Here is a 19,755-nt window from a genome sequence, read left to right as displayed (position 1 = left end):
GCTGTGTGCCCGTCTGCTGCTGCAAGCCCTTGTGCTGCTGTGTGCCAGCCTGCTCCTGCTCCAGCTGTGGCAAAGGGGGCTGTGGCTCATGTGGGGGCTCCAAGGGGGGCTGTGTCTCATGTGGAGGCTCCAAGGGGGGCTGTGGCTCCAGCTGTGGGGGCTGTGGCTCCAGCTGCTGTGTGCCCGTCTGCTGCTGCAAGCCCTTGTGCTGCTGTGTGCCAGCCTGTTCTTGCTCCAGCTGTGGCAAAGGGGGCTGTGGCTCATGTGGGGGCTCCAAGGGGGGCTGTGTCTCATGTGGAGGCTCCAAGGGGGGCTGTGGCTCCAGCTGTGGGGGCTGTGGCTCCAGTTGTTGTGTGCCTGTGTGCTGCTGTGTGCCAGCCTGCTCCTGCTCCAGCTGTGGCAAAGGGGGCTGTGGCTCCTGTGGCTGCTCCCAGTCCAGCTGCTGTAAACCCTGCTGCTCCCAGTCCAGCTGCTGTGTCCCCGTTTGCTGCCAGTGCAAGATCTAATGTAATGGTCAGTCCAGCATTCAGCTAACCTCTTCCAGCTGCGGCATCTGTGAAACTCTCTGGCTTGTCATTCTGCTGGATACATCTCGCTCTGTGGACCTCCTCCCTGCACTTCCTGACTCCAGCACAGGAGGCACCATTCATGTGAGGAGCCATGGCTCTGTCCCCATCCATCTAGGGTATCACTGTGCAGAGGAAGGCTGTGTGCTAACAGTCCTCTGAAAACCAAGTGGCCGCCACGTGTCCTGACTCTTGTCAGGGCCATCAGCTGCTCTAGCCAGGCGCTGACCCTCATGTGAAGGGTCTGGTCAAGAACATCCAGCTCCTGGCATCTCAGTAAGAAAAGACGCCCCTTTGACCACATCCAGGTTTCCTTCTCCAATGAAGCCCAGTCCAGCAGGATCCCCTTCCTTACAGCAGGTCTCTATACTTGTTTGTTAAAATACAATAAAATGTCCTGTCAATAAAATTATCTCTGTCACTGCCAGCCAGATTCATTGCCAGTGTAACTTCCTAACAGTATCTGTACAATGTAATGACGAACAAGGGTGCTCACTGGAAGTGGGCACCGGCAGCCCGTACCAGCTGACCGGGCACCGACTCCACTTACCACCAGCTGTCCCATCTGGCTCCAGCCATGACCACACTCCACCACCGATGCTGTGGCCAGGGGACATTCCAGGGCACGGCAGAAAGGCCTGGGCTTCGAGTCAGGATGTGGCGTGTGCGTCCTGGCTTTGTGACTGTCCAGCAGTGGGACTTTCCCTTTGGGGGTGGGGGGGAGTAAACTTGCTGTGTTGGGGCCAGCACCCTCTCCATGCCCCTCTTCTCTCATGTCACAGAGGCTGGATAGCATTCTCCTGACTCTTGTAGCCATGGTTCCAGATGCAATGGGCCCAGCCACTCTGCATTTACCCTCTCACGGTGTTTGGAAAAGAAAACTAGCGCAGAAGCAGGTAGGGGTGTTGCAGACCTCGGTGTGGGACACTAACAGCTTCCCCTGTCCAGCCGCAGGCGTCGCGTTCGTCAGAGTCATAACACAGCAGGGAGGGCTCCTACCCCAGACTGGCGGGGGTCCTCGTATACAGGGGAAGCTTAGGGGCAGACGGACACACACGCAGGGAGAACCCAGGGAGAGGGTGATCCAGGACTCTGGTGATGCTTCCACAAGCCAAGGATCACCAAGAATGGCCGCACGCCTCCAGGACCTGGGGGAGAGCATGGACCAGATTCTCCCTCACAGCTGTCAGAAGGAGGAAAGCAGCACTGAGAAATTCACCCCGACTGGAAGCGCCATAGAGGGCTCAGCCATGAGACAGAAGCCAAGAGCCGTGGAAGAGAGATCAGAGGCCCCATCACAGCTCCACCAGGTGTCCCACAGAGAGACCTAGAGAAGCGGCAGGAGAGCAGTACTCAGAGGCCCGCGGAGGCGGCGGACAGCAACACTCAGAGGCTCGCGGAGGCCCTTCAGATCAAAGGCACAAACGCTGCCTAGGAGCAAGGACAAGAATGTATACAAGCAAGGCCTGTCGGAGCGAGACTGTGGGATTCTGCAGACAAAAAGAAGTGGACTTCCGCTGTCATGTAAAACGTGGTATGGTGCAGCCTCCCAAAATTCCTACTACAACAGCTAAAAGAAAACCCTGATGCTGGGAAAGATTGAAGGCAAAGGAGAAGAGGGTGGCAGAGGAGGAGGTGGTTAGACAGCACCAACTCAGTGGGCAGGAACTTGAGCGAACTCCAGGCGACAGCGGAGGACAGGGAAGCCTGGCGCGCTGCAGTCCCTGGGGTCGCAGAGACTCAGATATGACTTAGTGACTGAACAGCAACCACAGCACATTAGGGCCTTCCCTGGTGGACCAGTGGATAAGAATCCGCTTGCCAATGCAGGGGACACAGGTTTGATCCCTGGTCCAGGAAGACTCCACATGCCGCGGAGCAACGAAGCCAGAGCCTGTGCTGCACGAGAGAAGGCAGCACGTGGGAGGCCTGCCCGCCACCCGAGAGCAGAGTCCCGCTCTCCGCAGCCGAAGCAAGCCCGCACAGCAGCGAGGACACAGCACAGACACAAGGTAAAGAAAAAAACCCTAAAATAAAGCCAGGTGAACTACGAAAAGTGTGTCTGAAAGGCAACGGGGAGATATGGAAGTAACAAGAACTAGGTGGATAGGACTCCTAATAGCAGAAACCTTTCCCCACAAAGAGGGCTCTCCCATGACGGAAGATTATACTGTGTAAAACTCCTATGGTTCTTCCATAAAAAATAGCCAGTACACAGTAAAAAAAAAAAAAAAATTACCAGACATAAAAAGAAATAGGAGGGAATTTCCTGGTGGTCCAGTGGTTAGGACTTGGCACTTTCACTGCCAGGTCCTGGGTTCAGTCCCTGGTCAGAGAACTAAGATCCTGAAAAATTGCATGACATGGCCAAAAAAAAAAAACAGAAATAGGAAAATGTGACAAATAATCAAAAGGGAAAAATGTAATAAAAGCAGACTCAAAAACGATTCAGATCTTACTGTTAACCAGCAAAGACTTGAAATAAAGATAGCATAGGGGAAATACGGACAAACTAGATGAAAAGATGGAAAAATTCTGCCAAGAGTGTCCATAAAAATACAATAAAATGGACATTCTAAACCTGAAAAGTACAATATATAAAATTCAGAATTTATCAGATGGCTTTAACAGGTGACTGGACATAGCAAAAAAACAGAATTAGGGGATTCAATCTAAAAAAAAGTCCGTGGAAAAGCATCCAAACTGAAGCAGACAGATATGAGAATGCAAAAAGTAAATGAGTGTAAAAGACGTGTGGGAACGAGCCAACAAGTCTAACATAAGTGTAACTGGCAAACCAGAGGAAAATAAGATAGAAAATGGGGCAAAAGCAATAGTTCAAAAGACAGAGGTTGGGAATATTTTAGGCTTAACCAAAGATATCAACCCATAGATTCAAGAAGTTCAGCAAAACCTAAGAAGGAGAAACTTTTAAAACCCTAGCTACAAAATGATCATCTTCCGAAAGAAAACAATTTTAAGCTCTTAAAAGCAAAGAATATGGCGCATAATTCCCAAAGAAGCAACAGTAATGTTCAGAGCTGAGTTTTCAAGAAAAACCATGGGAGCCAGGGGACAACGGCACACCACCCATAAGGGAGTGAAAGCAGCAGCTTGCTAACAGCTCTGCACCGGAGACTCTACCCTGAAAAAATAACTTTGCAAAAGTGAAGCTTACATAAAGACATTTAAGAAAGACAGAACTATGAAAATTCTTCGCAAGCAGACTCACACTTCCAGAAATACCGAAAGACGTTCTTCAGGCTGAAGAAAATGGCCCCATAAAACACACAGAGATCTGCAGGAAGGCATGAACTGCACGAGAAAGTGTAAATATACAGATAGATGCAGAAGAGTAATGGCCACAGTGGGCTGAACTGTGCCCCCACAGAACTCTTAGGTTGAAGCCCTGCTGTAATATCTGGACATAAGGCTGTGAAGAGCAACGCTCGCTCAGTCGTTTCAATCGCATCTGACCCTTCTGTGACCCCACGGACTGTAGCCCACCAGGCTCCTCCTTCCATGGGATTTCCCAGGCAAGAATACTGGACTGTGTTGCCATTTCCTCCTCCAGGCGATCTTCCCAACCCAGGGATCAAATCCACATCTCCTGCCTCTCCTGCATTACAGACAGATTCGTTACCACTGAGCCACTGAGGAAGCCCTGTAAGGGCAGAAAGTGAGTCGAAGTGAAAGTCGCTCAGTCGTGTCTGACTCTTTGCGACCCCATGGACTACACAGCCCATGGAATTCTCCAGGCCAGATACTGGAGTGGGCAGCCTTTCCCTTCTCCGGGGGCTCTTGCCAACCCAGGGATCGAACCCAGGTCTCCTGCATTGCAGGCGGATTCTTTACCAACTGAGCCTTCAGGGAAGCCCTTGTAAGGGCAGAGTTAAGGCTAAATGGAGTAGTAAGGATGGGAGTCTAACCCAGCAGGACTGCTGTCCTTATAAGAAGAGGAGACACATCAGCTCTCTCTGCCTCCCCCTGCTCTCCTGACAAAGGTCATGGAAGGATACAAGCCAGAAAGAGATGTCTCACCCAGAATCAACTTTGATCTTGGACTTCTAGCCTCCAGACTTGTAAGAAAATAAGTTCCTATTGTCTCTGATGCCCAGGATGTGGTCCTTTGCCAGGGCAGCCAAGCAGATTCACACACTGAATGTTTAAGGCAACGATAATGAACGTGATTTCTGGGATTCACAGGAGTGTACAAGTGAACTAAGCAGTAACAGCACTCAAGTCAGCAGGAGGGGAGGCAACCCCTAGCAATGCTCTTGATTCCCTTGTGAAGGAGTGAAAAGTGGACTAAATTTGTCAAGGAAATCCTGAAAGGGGAAATACGAATTAACACAAAAGAAAATCCAAAATAATCTACAAATAAAGTATCCCAATAAATAAGCAAATTTAGCAAGATCAGTGGGGAAACAACAAATATAAACTAAATTTTCCAAGTATACTAACAACAACAGTTAGAAATTTTAATATATATTTATTTTTATTAAAATACAAAAATTATTTATAATTGATACCCTAAATTAATAAACCTAGAAATATAAATCATATGAAAGATGTAAAAATTCTCTAAAGCGAAATTATAAGGCATTATTGAAAGAAATTAAAGAGAATTTAATAAATGGAAAGATGCATATGTTCACAGATCACGTGATTCAATGTTGAAAAGATGTCAATTTTCCAAAAATTGATTATTGTGTTTAGTTAAAATCCTAGCAATTTTTTTTTTTTATTTGACAAACTTACTTTGAATAGAAGGGGTAATAGTGAACATTCTTCCCTTGTTCCCAGTCTTACAGAAAAATATGGTTTTTGCATTCTGAAGGACAGGAAAGCTTGGCATGCTGCAGTCCATGGGGTCACAAAGAGTCAGACATGGTCTAACATGGTTAACTACACTGATTCATTTTCAAATATTAAGGAAACCCTTTTTTTTTTAGGTATGATAGTATGAGAGATTAGCATTAGATATTGTCTAAAAATAAAACATAGTTATTGTTGATAAAATGATTCTTAGTTTTATTTCAATTTAAATTGGGCATAAAGTGTAAGTGAAGTCGCTCAGTCGTGCCCGACTCTTTGCGACCCCATGGACTGTGGTCCACCAGGCTCCTCCGTCCGTGGGATTCTCCAGGCAAGAGTACTGGAGTGGGTTGCCATCTCCTTCTCCAGGAAATTAGGCATTAGCACATAATAATTCTTTCATTAGTAATGTGCATCTCTTACTCTGTCAGACTTTTTTTTTTTAATTTATCTATTTTAATTGGAGGAAAATTCCTGGGGTAAAGCCTCATGAAAATTTTTAAACTATATGTCTACCACCTTGATTAAAAATTAAAATAAATCTTTATGTGGTAAATAATAAATTTAGTGTGAAGACAAATTGGAAGTTAATATTCTCCTAAATAAGCTGAGAAGAGTTGCATCTGGGCCACTGAGCATAAGCTGGGCTCATTCACTTGGAGCCTCGAGCCTCTTCCCATGCAAGCAGACACCGAGAAGCAGGCCTGGGACTCTGCTGGGGTGTAGACCTGGGCCATCCTATCCAGGGTCACTTGTGACGGGTAAAAAGGGCAGGTGACCAGTTCCGAGGGATGTCAGGGAAGGAAAGGGCAAGCAGAGCTCAGGCCCTAATTATAGGAGCCAAAGGGGGAAGACACCAAATGTAGAAAACGGGTGATCGCGGGTCAGTGAGAGCACAAGGTCAGGGAGAAAACAACGCGGCCCAGATAGGAACCAGGAAGGGAGCATGTGCCTGGGTCACACCTGACCTTGCAGGTATATAGAGGCTCCTGGCCCAGGAGGCCCCACACTCAGCACCTGCTCTCTTTCCACCTACTCCTCTGACCTACTCTACCCTCAACCCACCAGAACCATGGGCTGCTCTGGCTGTTCCGGAGGCTGCAGCTCCAGCTGTGGGGGCTGCGGCTCCAGCTGTGGGGGCTGCGGCTCCAGCTGTGGGGGCTGCGGCTCCAGCTGCTGTGTGCCCGTCTGCTGCTGCAAGCCTGTATGCTGCTGTGTGCCAGCCTGTTCCTGCTCCAGCTGTGGCAGAGGGGGCTGTGGCTCGTGTGGGGGCTCCAAGGGGGGCTGCAGTTCATGTGGGGGCTCCAAGGGGGGCTGTGGCTCATGTGGGGGGTCTAAGGGGGGCTGTAGCTCATGTGGGGGGTCTAAGGGGGGCTGTGGTTCCAGCTGCGGGGGCTGTGGCTCTGGCTGTGGGGGTTGTAGCTCATGTGGGGGGTCTAAGGGGGGCTGTGGCTCCAGCTGTGGGGGCTGTGGCTCTGGCTGTGGGGGCTGTGGCTCCAGCTGCTGTGTGCCTGTCTGCTGCTGTGTGCCAGCCTGTTCCTGCTCCAGCAGTGGCAAAGCAGGGTGTGGCTCCTGTGGCTGCTCCCAGTCCAGCTGCTGTGTCCCTGTTTGCTGCTCCCAGTCCAGCTGCTGCAGACCCTGCTGCTCCCAGTCCAGTTGTTGCAAACCCACCTGTTCCCAGTCCAGCTGCTGTGTCCCCGTTTGCTGTCAGTGCAAGATCTGAGATGCTGAGCTCAGACCTCAGGTAGTTCCAGCCAGTCCCAGCTCCCTGACTGTGAGCAGTGACACGTCCAGACCCCCAGGGCACACTCCATCCTCTCCAGGGTGGTGAAGTCTGAATCTTCGGGACCAGAGATCCTGTTCCACACTTCCTGATGGAGAAGGGGGTTCCCCTTGTACTGCATGCGCGATCTGAGGATTCACTGCCAGTTTCAACCCAAGAGAATCTCCCTCCTTGGCAGCTGAACTCCTCCATCTGCAGACTGCTCAGGGGCTAAGCCACAGAAAACCCACCCCTCAACCTCTGATGGGCACAGGGCTGTTCTAACCATCTCCTGGCTTCTTGCTGCTCTGCCCTGGTTCTCACGTAACCTCAGGGCTGGTCTGACCTCCCAGGGCCTGGGGCCCAAATCCACCAAATAACCTTCTCCTCCTCTGTGGCTCCACCTCCTTCTGATCTCGGTCCAGCAAATCCTACTCTGGGCTTGCAAAGTTGCTAAATAAACAGTCTGTCCTCAACAAACCTTGTCTTACCGTGATTCTTTTCTTACAGCCTTTCTCAGAAGAAACATTTCTAAATGTCTGGCATACCATCAGTGGTAGTAGAAACCAGCGTGTGTTGGCAATATTTGCTGAAGTTTACAGTATTACACGCAGACCTTTTCTTTTTTTTTTTTAGATTTTTTTTTTCTTAATATGGACCATTTTTTTTGTAAATCTTTACTGCACCTGTTACAATACTGCTTCTGTTTTACATATTGGGGTTTTAGGTCACAAGGCGTGTGGAATATCTCCCCAGCCAGGCATCGAACTTGCGCCCCCTCCATTGGAAGGCGAAGTCTTAGCCACTGGACCACCAAGGACGTCCCACAGGAAGACCTTTTCATTCCATGCACTGAGTTCTCAGTATTTATCAGGAGGAAAGGATACTGTAAATTCACAAATTTTGTTGAAAAAGCTAGTTAACATAAAATTATTTATCAGAGGATGGAATTAGCCACCACCAAAAACTGAATGGCTGACACTTGCTTATATGACTTATGATATATTCTCTGGGTGGATGGTAAGGGGACTCCAGACAAGCAGTACCAATGCCTCTGGGATCACTGTGACTTGGGGCTGTGGTTTTGTTATTACGTAATGACAAAAAGTCAGGACACAAAATACTATAAGCGTGTGATCAAAACCATGTGTGGCCAAGAGATGGATGAGCTGATGTTTCCTTAATATTTTATTTTTAATTTTAAAAATTAGTAAACTTTTTAAAAATATGCATATTTGGGACACTGTGAGCACTCCTTAGCCGCATGTGTGGTGGTTACATGGGAACAACGGTTCAAGGAGCTGTAGACATTCAAGATAGGTACACTTTCCCACCTCAAATCTAAAGCAAAACACAGAAATTAAAATACACTATCCAAATGCTCTTAAGTCACATGAGGAAAACAGATCACATCAGGATTTCCTGGTGGTCCGGTGGCTAAGACTCCATGCTCCCAAAGCAGAGGGCCCAGGTTCAATCTCTGGTCAGGAAAGTAGATCCCACACTCTGCAGCTTAAGACCCGGTGTGCCGTGGCTAAGACCTGGTGCAGCCAAATATATAAACATTTAAAAAATAGGCCACATCGAACCCCCGTGCACAGTTGGTGGGAATGTAAATTGACAGGGCCACTACGGAGAACTGTACGGAGATTTCAAAAAAGAGTATGACTGAAGCTGCTGTACGACCCAGCAATCCCACTACCGGGCGTACACCCCGAGAAAACCGTAATTTGAAAAAGACACACGTACCCCGGTGTTTGCTGCAGCACTGTCCACAACAGCCGGGACCCGGAAGTAGCCTAGATGCCCATTGACAGAAGGATGAGCGCGTAGAGAAGCGCTGGCGCATATACACAGTGGAGGATGACTCAGCTCTAACGAGGAGCGAATCTGAGTCCGTTCTCGTGAGGTGGACGAACCTGGAGCCTGGGATACACAGTGAAGTAAGTCAGAAGGAGAAAAACACGTACATGGAACCTAGACAACGGTACTGATGAATGACCCTACTGGCAGGGCGGTAACAGAGACGCAGGCATGAAGAACAGACTTGCGGGTACAGTGGGGGAGGGGGGGTGGGTGAACTGAGGGAACAGCATTGAAACACACACACTGCATGTGTAAGGCAGACAGCCAGTGGGGGGCTGCAGCACAGCACAGGGAGCCCGGCTCAGTGCTCTTCAATGACCGAGAGGGGTGGGTGGGGTTGGAGGGGACCAAGAGGGAGGGGACAGAGCATACCTGTGGCTGCTGCTGCTAAGTCACTTCAGTCGTGTCTGACTCTGTGCGACCCCAGAGACGGCCTCCCACCAGGCTCCCCTGTTCCTGGGATTCTCCAGGCAAGGACACTGGAGTGGGGTGCCATTTCCTTCTCCGACACCTGTGGCTGAGTCACGTTACATGGCAGAAACCATATAACGGTAACGCAATTATACTCCAATTGCAAATAAAGTTTTAAAGAACAGGTCATACCAAGTCCAGCGTTGGATGTCAGGGGAAAATCGCTTGCCTCATTTTGTCAGATATAGAACCACAGGCCTCAGGAAAGAGCTTGCCCCTACGTTCAGTTTTCCGACCATGCTGCCCGTTCAGGACTGCTGGCGTTGTCAACACCAAGAAAAGTTGGGACACAGCCTGAAACCTTTTGCGAGTCAATCTTGTCTCCCATAAGCTCACAGTTAGGGAAACGCTTGCAGGGCACCAGAGAGCCCCAGGCCTAGAGCCCTGGCAGGAAACACAGAGATTGCACAGCCCGTCGCCAGAAGGGCAGTGGTGTCGGGGGACTCTGCAGACAGGACTGGTGTGTTCCAGGGGCAAGGCTGATGACCACCACCCAGCATCATTCACTGGTGAGCACCATCAGCCAAACATTCCCGCCTTGTGGGGAGGGGTCTGTCTAACAGGGAAAAAGAGTCTTTCAGCCTTGGCACTGGGACAGCTGGAGACCACGTGGCCTTATTCACACCACACACAACAGTTAACTAGAAACAGACCCAAGAGAGACTTCCCCGGTCGTCCAGTGGTTAAGAAACCACCTTTCAATGAAAGGTGCAGAGGCTCCACCCCTGCAGACCACGATCCCACAAGCCGTGGACACTAAGCCCACACGCCGCCACTGGAGAGCAGCTCCCAGGCCACAGCTGAGACCCAAGGCGGCCATCAGCAAACAAATCAACCTCAGAATTAGACCCCAGACCCAAATTTAAGTGCTACGACTATGGACATCTTAAAAGAAAACATAGGTGTAAGTCTTCACGATCTTGGGTTTGGCAAAGGATTCTTAGATATGACACAAAAAGCAAAGCCATGGGGGAAAATGGATAAATTGGACTTCGTCAAAATTAAAAACATTTGTGCGTCAAAGAATATCACTATGAAAGTGAAGAGAGAACACAGATTGGAAAAAAATGTTTGCAAATTACGTGCCTAAAATGGGCCTTTATGTGATCTATACAAACTTCACTCTGTCTGACGGTGATTGCCAATGATCTGCTCTCAGGAAATTAGAAATAGAAAGAAACTTCCTCAAATTGATAAAGAACACCTACAAAAAGCTACAGGTAATGTCACACCTGATGGGAAGAAACTCAAAGCCTCCCCACTAAGATCAGAAACAAGGGGAAAATGCACTCCCCTCTCCCCACCGCTTTCCAGCACCACGCTAGAAGCCCTCGCTACCGCACTAAGACATGAAAAGGAAATAAAAGGCATACAGATTGGGAAGGAAGAAATGAAACTGTCCTTGATGACATGATCATATGTGTAGAAAATCCAAAATAATCAATGATAACAACTCCCAGGGACAGACCTCCCACCCGTGTTCCCCGCCTCTTGTTTGTAGAAAAGTTCTAGCCTCCGAGGCCTTCCTGGAGTTCCAAAGGGCAAATCAGAGAAGCAAAAAAAGGAGAAGCAAAGGCAAACAGTCAAGCAAGACACAGTAATAATAGTTTAGCCATAAACTACTTCCTCCTCAACAGCTGGAGGTAATATTGTGAGCCACATCCTGGAGCCGATTCTGAAACCCCCACCAGGTGAAAGAAGTGAACTGAAGGCTGCCCACAGGCACAGCTGGGACCAGAAGGGTGGTGTCTGAGACTCGGAGCATCGCCCTATTTCTTCACCCTACTGCCTCTCTGAGAACTGTGCGCGAGCTAGTCACCCACCCTGCGACCCTCTCCCCCACACTGTCGTTAAAGACCTTCCCCCTGGAAATTCCGACAGTCCAGTGGTGAGGACTCCGTGCTTTCACTGCTGAGGGCGTGGGTTCAATCCCTGGTTGGAGAACTGAGATCCTGCAAGCCATGGCCATAAATAGATAAATGTGATTTGGAAAAAAAAAAAAAGGCCCTTCTCTGAAAGCCACGGGAGTTCAGGTCTTTTTAACTTGAGCTGCCAGTTCTTGCTTGGCGCCTGCAATAGACACTGCACTGCTTTCCAGGACAACCCAGTGTCAGCAGACTGGCTTTGCTGTGTGTTGGGCAAGCGGGATCAAGTTTGGTTTTGTAACAAACACCTTCTTGGGACAGCAGGAGCGCAAAGGCACCTGCAGGTAAGTGGGGGTCTGGGCTTTGTTTGGGGCCCCGTAGAGAGAGCAGCACACACCTGTGAACAGCACATATGGCATTCTAGAAAATTCCAGCAAAGCCACAAATTCTGGAAAGTTCTTTCCATTAATAACTGCAAAACAAAATGGCAGGAGATCAAATTTAGAAACATGGGGAAGGAGGTGGTGGACAGAGCCAATGAGGCCAGGGACAAGCAGCGCGTGCGCACTCCCTCACTCGTGTGCCCTGGAGACACGGCACACACAGGAAGTAGGAGCAGGAAGTCAGCACGTGATCCACCTGCCCCGGCAGGTATATAGAGGCTCCGGGCCCCGGAGGCCCCACACTGAGCACCTGCTCTCCCTCCACCTGCTCCTCTGACCAGCTCCACCCTCAACCCATCAGAACCATGGGCTGCTCTGGCTGTTCCGGAGGCTGCGGCTCCAGCTGTGGGGGCTGCGGCTCCAGCTGCTGTGTGCCCGTCTGCTGCTGTGTGCCAGCCTGCTCCTGCTCCAGCTGTGGCAGAGGGGGCTATGGCTCGTGTGGGGGCTCCAAGGGGGGCTGTGGCTCATGTGGGGGCTCCAAGGGGGGCTGTGGCTCCTGTGGGGGGTGTAAGGGGGGCTGTGGCTCCTGTGGGGGCTCCAAGGGGGGCTGTGGCTCATGTGGGGGGTGTAAGGGGGGCTGTGGCTCCTGTGGGGGCTCCAAGGGGGGCTGTGGCTCATGTGGCTGCTCCCAGTCCAGCTGCTGTGTCCCTATTTGCTGCTCCCAGTCCAGCTGCTGCAAACCCTGCTGCTCCCAGTCCAGCTGCTGCAAACCCTGTTGCTCCCAGTCCAGCTGCTGCAAACCCTGCTGCTCCCAGTCCAGCTGCTGCAGACCCTGCTGCTCCCAGTCCAGCTGCTGTGTCCCTGTTTGCTGCTCCCAGTCCAGCTGCTGCAGACCCTGCTGCTCCCAGTCCAGCTGCTGTGTCCCCATTTGCTGTCAGTGCAAGATCTGAAGCTGTGACCTTGAACTCCCCACCAGTGACTCCAATCTGAGCTCCCATGGCCGTGACCAGTGAGACCCCTGGTATCCTCGGAACGCAGAGCCTCGTGCGTCTTCATCCGGAAAGGCGCCACCTGAGACTCTGGGTGCTGACGGTGCTGCAGGGCCACCTCGCGCTCCCTCCCCACCTGGAGCCCCTCCCCAGCCTTTCAGCCTCACCTCTGCTCTTGCATCTGCCACTTACCCAGGTCTGAGCCAGAAACACCCCCCACTTTCCTCACTGACCCCACCTAGTGCTGTTGCTGCCAGAGACCTGCCCACGTCCCATCACCTCCTTACCACTAATGCCCGAGCTGTGCGGGTTCAGGACCCCCAGCCCGTCTCCCCTCCTGCCTGGGCCTGGCTCTCCAGCACCTGCTCTCTCTGTCCTCTGCCCAAGGTCTGCTCCCGACCCTGAAGAAGCCCTGAATAAACTCGTCCTCCAACACCAGCTGGGCTCACTGTGGCTCTGTTTCACTTGCTCTGTAGACGAAACACCGTAGAAACACCAGTGGGAGTGAAACTGGTGAAGCCTCATGACATTTACACATGCTGAACTCAAATTCCCTTTTTGAGAGATGCGTTTTCTCAGAATGTGTCCCAAGGGACAATTCCTGGTTATTCCCCAGAAACACACGATAAGGCTATGAGTCAGATTATTATTTACAGAAGCGAGAACTTGGGCGGTGCCTGCAAGTACAGCCAGTGTGACCCGGTGATGTAAGTTTCCCATCCCCAGGTGGGCACCCGGCAGAGGGCACGGACACCTGTGCATCCTTGCCACCTGAAAGGATGGCTCTGGTGCCAGGAAGGACGCGCCAGGACATGGCCTTCTCTCAGCTTCTGCGCCCTCGGGACCTTAGTAACGCTTCTGTTTCAACGCTCGGCTGAGGCTCTGTCCTGCTCTGGCGTGGTCAGGACCAGCCTCTTATGAGACTCTGAGCTTATCTTGTGAGCCTCTTTAAACTACACATTTATTTTGTTGTTGCTCAGCCACTAAGTCGTGTCCAAGTCTTTGTGACCCCATGAACTGCAGCACGCCAGGCTTCCTGGAGCTTGCTCAAACTCACATCCATTGAGTCAGAGATGCCATCCAGCCATCTCATCCTCTGTCATCCCCTTCTCCTCCTGCTCTCAATCTTTCCCAGCCTTAGGGTTTTTTCCAGTGAGTCGGCTCCTCATACCAGGTGGCCAAAGTATTGGAGCTTCAGCTTCAGTATCAGTCCTTCCAATGAATATTCAAGGTTGATTTCCTTTAGGATTGACTGGTTTGATCTCCTTGCAGTCCAAGAGACTGTTAGGAGTCTCCTCCAACACCACAGTTTGAAAGAATCAGTTCTTCAGTGCTCAGCCTTCTTTATGGTCCAGCTCTCACATCCGTACATGACTGCTGGAAAAACCATAGCCTTGACTATATGGACCTTTGTCGGCAAAGTAATATCTCTGCTTTTTAATATGCTGTCTAGGCTTTTCATAGCTTTTCTTCCAAGGAGCAAGTGTCTTTTAATTTCACGTCTTGTTGATTCAAAGATATGGTTTAAAATAACACATAAAAGATAAAAGAAATGATCCAGATCTTCTAAATAATTCCTAAAGGAAGGAACTAGACATCGGAATTCACGGTCCCTCAGAAGAGAAACATCTCTGGTTCTCAGAGGCTGCCAGCCCTCGTTGGCTCCATGTGCACTTACACAGCACCTGCTGGGTACCAGGCCCTGTTCTGACTCAGGAAATGGCAGCAAACAGTGTAAAGGACCTGCTGTCAAGATCTTGACTGTCCAGTCAAGAGAAGCAGACAGGAAGAGCATGACCAGCCTGCAGGTTATGCTGGGCACTGAGATGGCACTGTGGAGACTGGAGGGAAAGCTGGCAGGGCGACCATCACCGGGGCCACACATCACAGTGCGGAGCCCAGATGTCACATGGAGGCCCTACGGGCACTTGGGGACACAGATGTGGGCGGCAGCCCTCCTCCCCCTCAGACTAGAGCAGTGACGCATCCCAAGGCCAGCAGGAGATAGGAAGGTTTGGGTTTATGACAAAACTCTCCCCACCCACAAAAAAAAAAAAAAAATGAGGAAAAATCTCATTTTTCATGAAGTTGAAGTGGTGCAATACAGTGACTTCCCTGGTGGTCCACTGGCTAAGACAACACTTCCAATAAAGCAGACGGGGGTTCGGGCAAAAGCTGAAAGCCAGATTAGTGTAAGCGTTCTATATTTGGGGGCCAGTGGGAAACAACATCCCAGTATATCCCCTATCCTGTGTCCTAAAGGTCCATGGCTGACTTTGGAACCATGGACAGACAGCCACCAGGACAGGGTGGTCTTTATGGGCCCATTTTCTTTTCTTTTTAATAAATATTTTAAATTAATTTAAAATTGGGGGGGGGCATGGATCCAATCCCTGATCAGGAAACTTAAGATTCCACATGCCAAGTGGTCAAAAAGAAGAAGGAAACTAAATGCAAAGAGCTAACCTTGCCACTGAGTTTCTATCTTTGCTCATGATCGAGGTGATACCTGACACTGGTTTCAGTGATGGGCACTTTTCCATGTCCTCGATGGCAGAAATAAAAGCTGCCAACAGTAAGTCGCTCCCTAGGACCATTTTGTAAAATTCCACAGACCCATGAAATCCAGAACCCTTAGGGCCACTCTCTTGGTCCTAATAGGACATGATCCCCTGATGAGAAAGCCTCTCCAATAATGTGATTTGTTGGTGCATCCACTTTGAAATAGGAAAATACCCCGCGGACAGTCACAGAAAAGCACACACAAGCTCTCAAATCAAACATTGTTGACGGCTGCATTTTAACTCGTGGGCCACCCAGGTGGCTCAGTGGTAAAGAACCTGCCTACCAATGCAGGAGATGCAAGAGACCAGGGTTCGATCCCTGGACCAGGAAGATCCCTGGAAGAGGAAATGGCAACCAGTCATTCTTGCCTGGAAAATCCCACCAACAGAGGAGCCTGGAGGGCTACAGTTCATGGTGTCACAAAGAGTCAGACACGACTTAGTGACTAGGCACCCGTGCACGCATTTTAACTACCCTCTGCATAAACCAGCTAGAATTACGCTATTCACATTACTTTCTAAGCAACCTGATTTTTTCCAATAACACGTATTATCATGGATGCCCGTCCTGGGAAGTGGATGAAGGTCTGCCTGGCTCTTTATGTCTTCACACCTAGACAGGCATAGTTTCCACCCTGGACTCACTTCTCTATTGTCATCTTCTTGGCCAGCCTCCTACCTCTCCCCCGACCCCACCCAACCACCATGCCACCCCAGCCTCAGGGACACACCCAAAATACACACCGCAGACATTCTGTACTGTCTGTAGCAAAACAGGATGCTCTTCTGCTCAGTATCTGCAACTACGTGCTGAAGCTGAAGCTTCGGTACTTAGGCCACCTGATGCGAAGAGCCGACTCACTGGAAAAGACCCTGATGCTGGGAAAGATTGAAGGCAGGAGGAGAAGGGGGCGACAGAGGACGAGATGGTTGGATGGCATCAGTGACGCGATGGATGTGAGTTTGAACAAACTCCGGGAGACGGTGAAGGACGGGGAAGCCTAACAAACTGCAGTCCACGGGGTCACAGAGAGTCGGATACGACTTACTGACCGAACAGCAACGCATTTGTCACTGACCGAAGCCTCGGAAATTTCTCCCATCCAACTGGTGGGGCTCATCTAATCTCCTTAAAGGGCATTATTTTTGGCTTCTGATTGGGTGGTATTTTTTGGCCAATGCTAATCTAAACAGAAAGCATCTATGTGTGTGTTTACATTTGCTTTTATTGTTAGCAATTTCAAGGCAAATTATACTGATTTTACCTAATTGTTTTAGCTGTTGTTTTCAAGAAAAGGAAACTGTAACAATTTATATTCCCAGAAAAAGCGTATAAGGGCACCATCTTCTTCAAATTCACCAAAAACAGGTGCTATTATTCTTGCTAAATTTTCCCCAACTGGTAGACATAAAATAACTCACTCTCACTTTGATTTGCTTTTATATGACTACCAAGGAATTTGATCTACTTTTCACTGGGGGCGGCAGAGGATAAAACGGTTAGATGGCATCACCGACTCAATGGACATGAATTTGCACAAACTCTGGGAGACAGTAAAGGACAGGGACACCTGGTGGGCTCCCATCCATGGGGTCACAAAGAGCTGGACGCAACTGAACACAACAATTTGCTCTTCAGATAACTGCCTATTTTCTACTGGATTGCTTGTATTGTACCTGTGAATTTGTAAGAGCTGCTAATGACTATAGATCTTAGAACTGATAGATGACCCCAGCAGCTTTTCAGAGGACAAGGTCAACATGCAAACCTTGATTGTAAGTCTATTCATTTGTAATGAACAATCAAATTAAGAATGTAATTCCGTAGTTTCACAAAGAATAAAATACTTCAGAGTAAATTTAACAAAGGGAGTGTGAAACTGATGTTCTGCAGATGACAAAACATTATGGAAAGAAACTAAAGAAGATCCAAGTAAATGAAAAAACATCACGTGTTTGCCGTGTTTATGTGCCTCTAAAAGTCTACGTTGAAGCCCTAACCCCCGGTTTGGCTGTATTTGGAGGTGGGGCCTGTAAGGAGGTCATTAAGGTTAAGTGAGGTCACGAGGGTGGGCCTTCATCCTGTACGAATAATGCTCCTTAGGAAACTCCTAGGAGGGGGGTCTTTACGAGGAGAGAGAGCAGAGACCCCTCTCCCTGCCTCTCTGTCTGCCTCCCCCCACCCCTGTGCACACACGTCCTAAGGAAAGACCGCGTGGAAAGCAGAGTGCGAAGGCGGCCGTTAGCAACCCGAAGGGAAAGCCTCACCAGAAGCTGAGTCGCCCAGCCTGTTGATTCGAACTCCAGCCTCCAGAACTGTGAGAAAACGAATTTCTTTTGTTTAAGCCATGCGTCTATGGTACTCTGTTGAGGCAGCTCAGGCTGACAAATACAACCTTCATGTATCACAAGATTTAACAACCTTGAGATGGCAACACTTCCCAAACTGGTCTACAGATTCAATGAAACCGCCATCAAAATCCCAGCTGGCCTCTTTGTAGAAACTGACAAGTTGATCTTAACATGCATATGGGAACTCAAGGGACCCAAAACAGGCAAAACAGCCCTTAAAAAGAGAAACATAGTTTAAAAACATAATTTAAAAACAGTTTAAAAAGAGAATCGCATTTCCCGATTCCAAACCTTACTGCAAGGCTCTTGCCATCAGGACGGTGTGGCACCCGCAGGAGGACAGGCGTACAGACCAACGGAAGAGACTCGAGAGCCGGGAAACAAACCTTCGTCTGTGACCAGGGGCTGTTGACAAGGGTGCCCAGAGCAACGAGGAAAGGATAGTCCTTCAACAAGCGGTGCTGAGGGGCTCCATGCTTTCACTGCCAAGGACCCAGGTTCAATCCCTGGTTGGGGAACCAAGATCCAACAAGCTGAGCAGCACAGCCAAAAAGGAAAAAAAATAAATAAATGATGCGGAGAAGACTGGACCACCACACTCTTAGATGACAGTGGGGTAAGTGTTCACCACCTTGAATATAGCAACGGTTTCCTAGGCAGGACACTGAAACACAAGCAGCAGAAGAGAAGGGTAAAGCGCACTTCACTGGAGCTCTGACGTTTGTGTATCAAAGGACATGACCAAAAAAGTGAAAAGACAACCAGCAGAATGGGAAAAACATTTACAGATCACGTATCTGTTAAGGGAAAGTAAAAGTGAAGTTGCTCAGTCATGTCCGACTGTGCGACCCCAGGGACTGTAGCCACCAGCCTTCTCAGTCCATGGGATTTTCCAGGCAAGAATACTGGAGTGGGTTGCCATTTCCTTCTCCAAATATCTGTTAAGGGCCTAGTAACCAGAATATATTAAGAATTCTTACAACTCCAAAATAAAGAGACAGATAACCCAGTGGAAAAGTGGGCAAATGATCTCAACAGATATTTATCTGAAGAAGATCTAGAAATGGGCAACAAGCACATGGAAAGGCCTGCAGCGTCATCAGTTACCAGGGAGATCTAAACCAAAACCACAGCGAGGTGCCAAGAGAAGCCGCCGCAGTGAGAGAGTGTCCGCTGAAGTGAAGAAGCCCGTGCACAGCAACGGAGGCCCAGGGCAGTCAACGATAAACGCACACATGCCTGTTTCTAAAAGATAATCGGAGAAGATCTGGTGACCTTGGGTTCAGTGAGGACTTCTTAGACACACCAAACATGTGATCCATAAAAAATGATAAGCTGCACTTCGTTAAAATTAAAAATATCTGCTCTGCAAAAGCACTGTTAAGAGAATGAAAAGACAAGCCACAGCCTGGGGTAGAAGTTAAAAATCTTTCCAAAGCACGTCTCAGATACATGACCGGTATCCAAAATACACAAAGAATTCTTAAACTTGATGAAAGAAAACGAACAACTCAATTTAAAAGTGTGCAAAAGATCTGAAAGGACACATCAGATGACAAATCAGCACATGAAAACAAGCCCGTGTCGTGGATCATTCAGGACTGGCAAATGTCAGTGACAAGGAGATGCCACCACAGACACTCTGGTGGGAATGCAAAGTGATGCAGCCACTTGCGCAGTTTCTCAAAAAATTAAACATGCTCACACCCTACTATTCAACAGTCACATTCCTTGGTACTTACCCAAAGAAGTGGGAAACGTGTCCACATAAAGACCCGCACATGGATGTTCTCAGCAGTATTACTAACAGTGACCCAAAATTAGGTGAGTGGATAAATAAGCTGCAGTTCATCCAGAAAAGGGAACATTATTCAGCGCTAAAAACAGAAATGATCTATCGAGGCAGGAAAAGACAGAGAGGAACCTTAAAAGCATGCTACTAAATGAAAGAAGCCAATCTGAAAGGCTCAAACCCCGAATGACTCCAACCACACAACACTCTGGGAAAGGCGAAGCTGTGGAGGCAGTAAACAGATCAGGGTTGTGGGGTGGGTGACGGTGAGGAGACCCGGGGACTAAATTGGGGGCAGAGAAGCTGCTATTCTGTGTGACACAATCA

The 19,755-nt window shown here is 49.2% G+C and overlaps 1 protein-coding gene across 3 annotated transcripts in view; it reads right to left on the bottom strand.

Moving 5' to 3' along the window:
• LOC129548625 (uncharacterized) overlaps positions 1 to 19,755 on the bottom strand; it is a 171,931-nt gene that overhangs the window by 125,546 nt on the left and 26,630 nt on the right. For 2 of the 3 annotated variants that reach the window (XR_016036406.1, XM_088832327.1), the window contains exons 2-3: positions 9,385 to 11,820; positions 8,896 to 9,072 (exon numbers count right to left, since the gene is read on the bottom strand). The gene's annotated coding sequence lies outside the window, so the exon portion shown is untranslated. Of the gene's footprint in view, positions 1 to 7,266; positions 8,688 to 8,895; positions 9,073 to 9,384; positions 11,821 to 19,755 lie in introns of those variants that run through there. The other variant, XR_008684358.2, reaches the window with a different exon arrangement.

This window comes from Moschus berezovskii, chromosome 25 (genome assembly GCF_049115385.1).
Source record: "Moschus berezovskii isolate FMDL1 chromosome 25, NW_MosBer_1.0, whole genome shotgun sequence".
In the NCBI taxonomy this organism is placed as follows: Eukaryota; Metazoa; Chordata; class Mammalia; order Artiodactyla; family Moschidae; genus Moschus; species Moschus berezovskii.
This window is presented reverse-complemented; position numbering and strand designations above follow the sequence as displayed.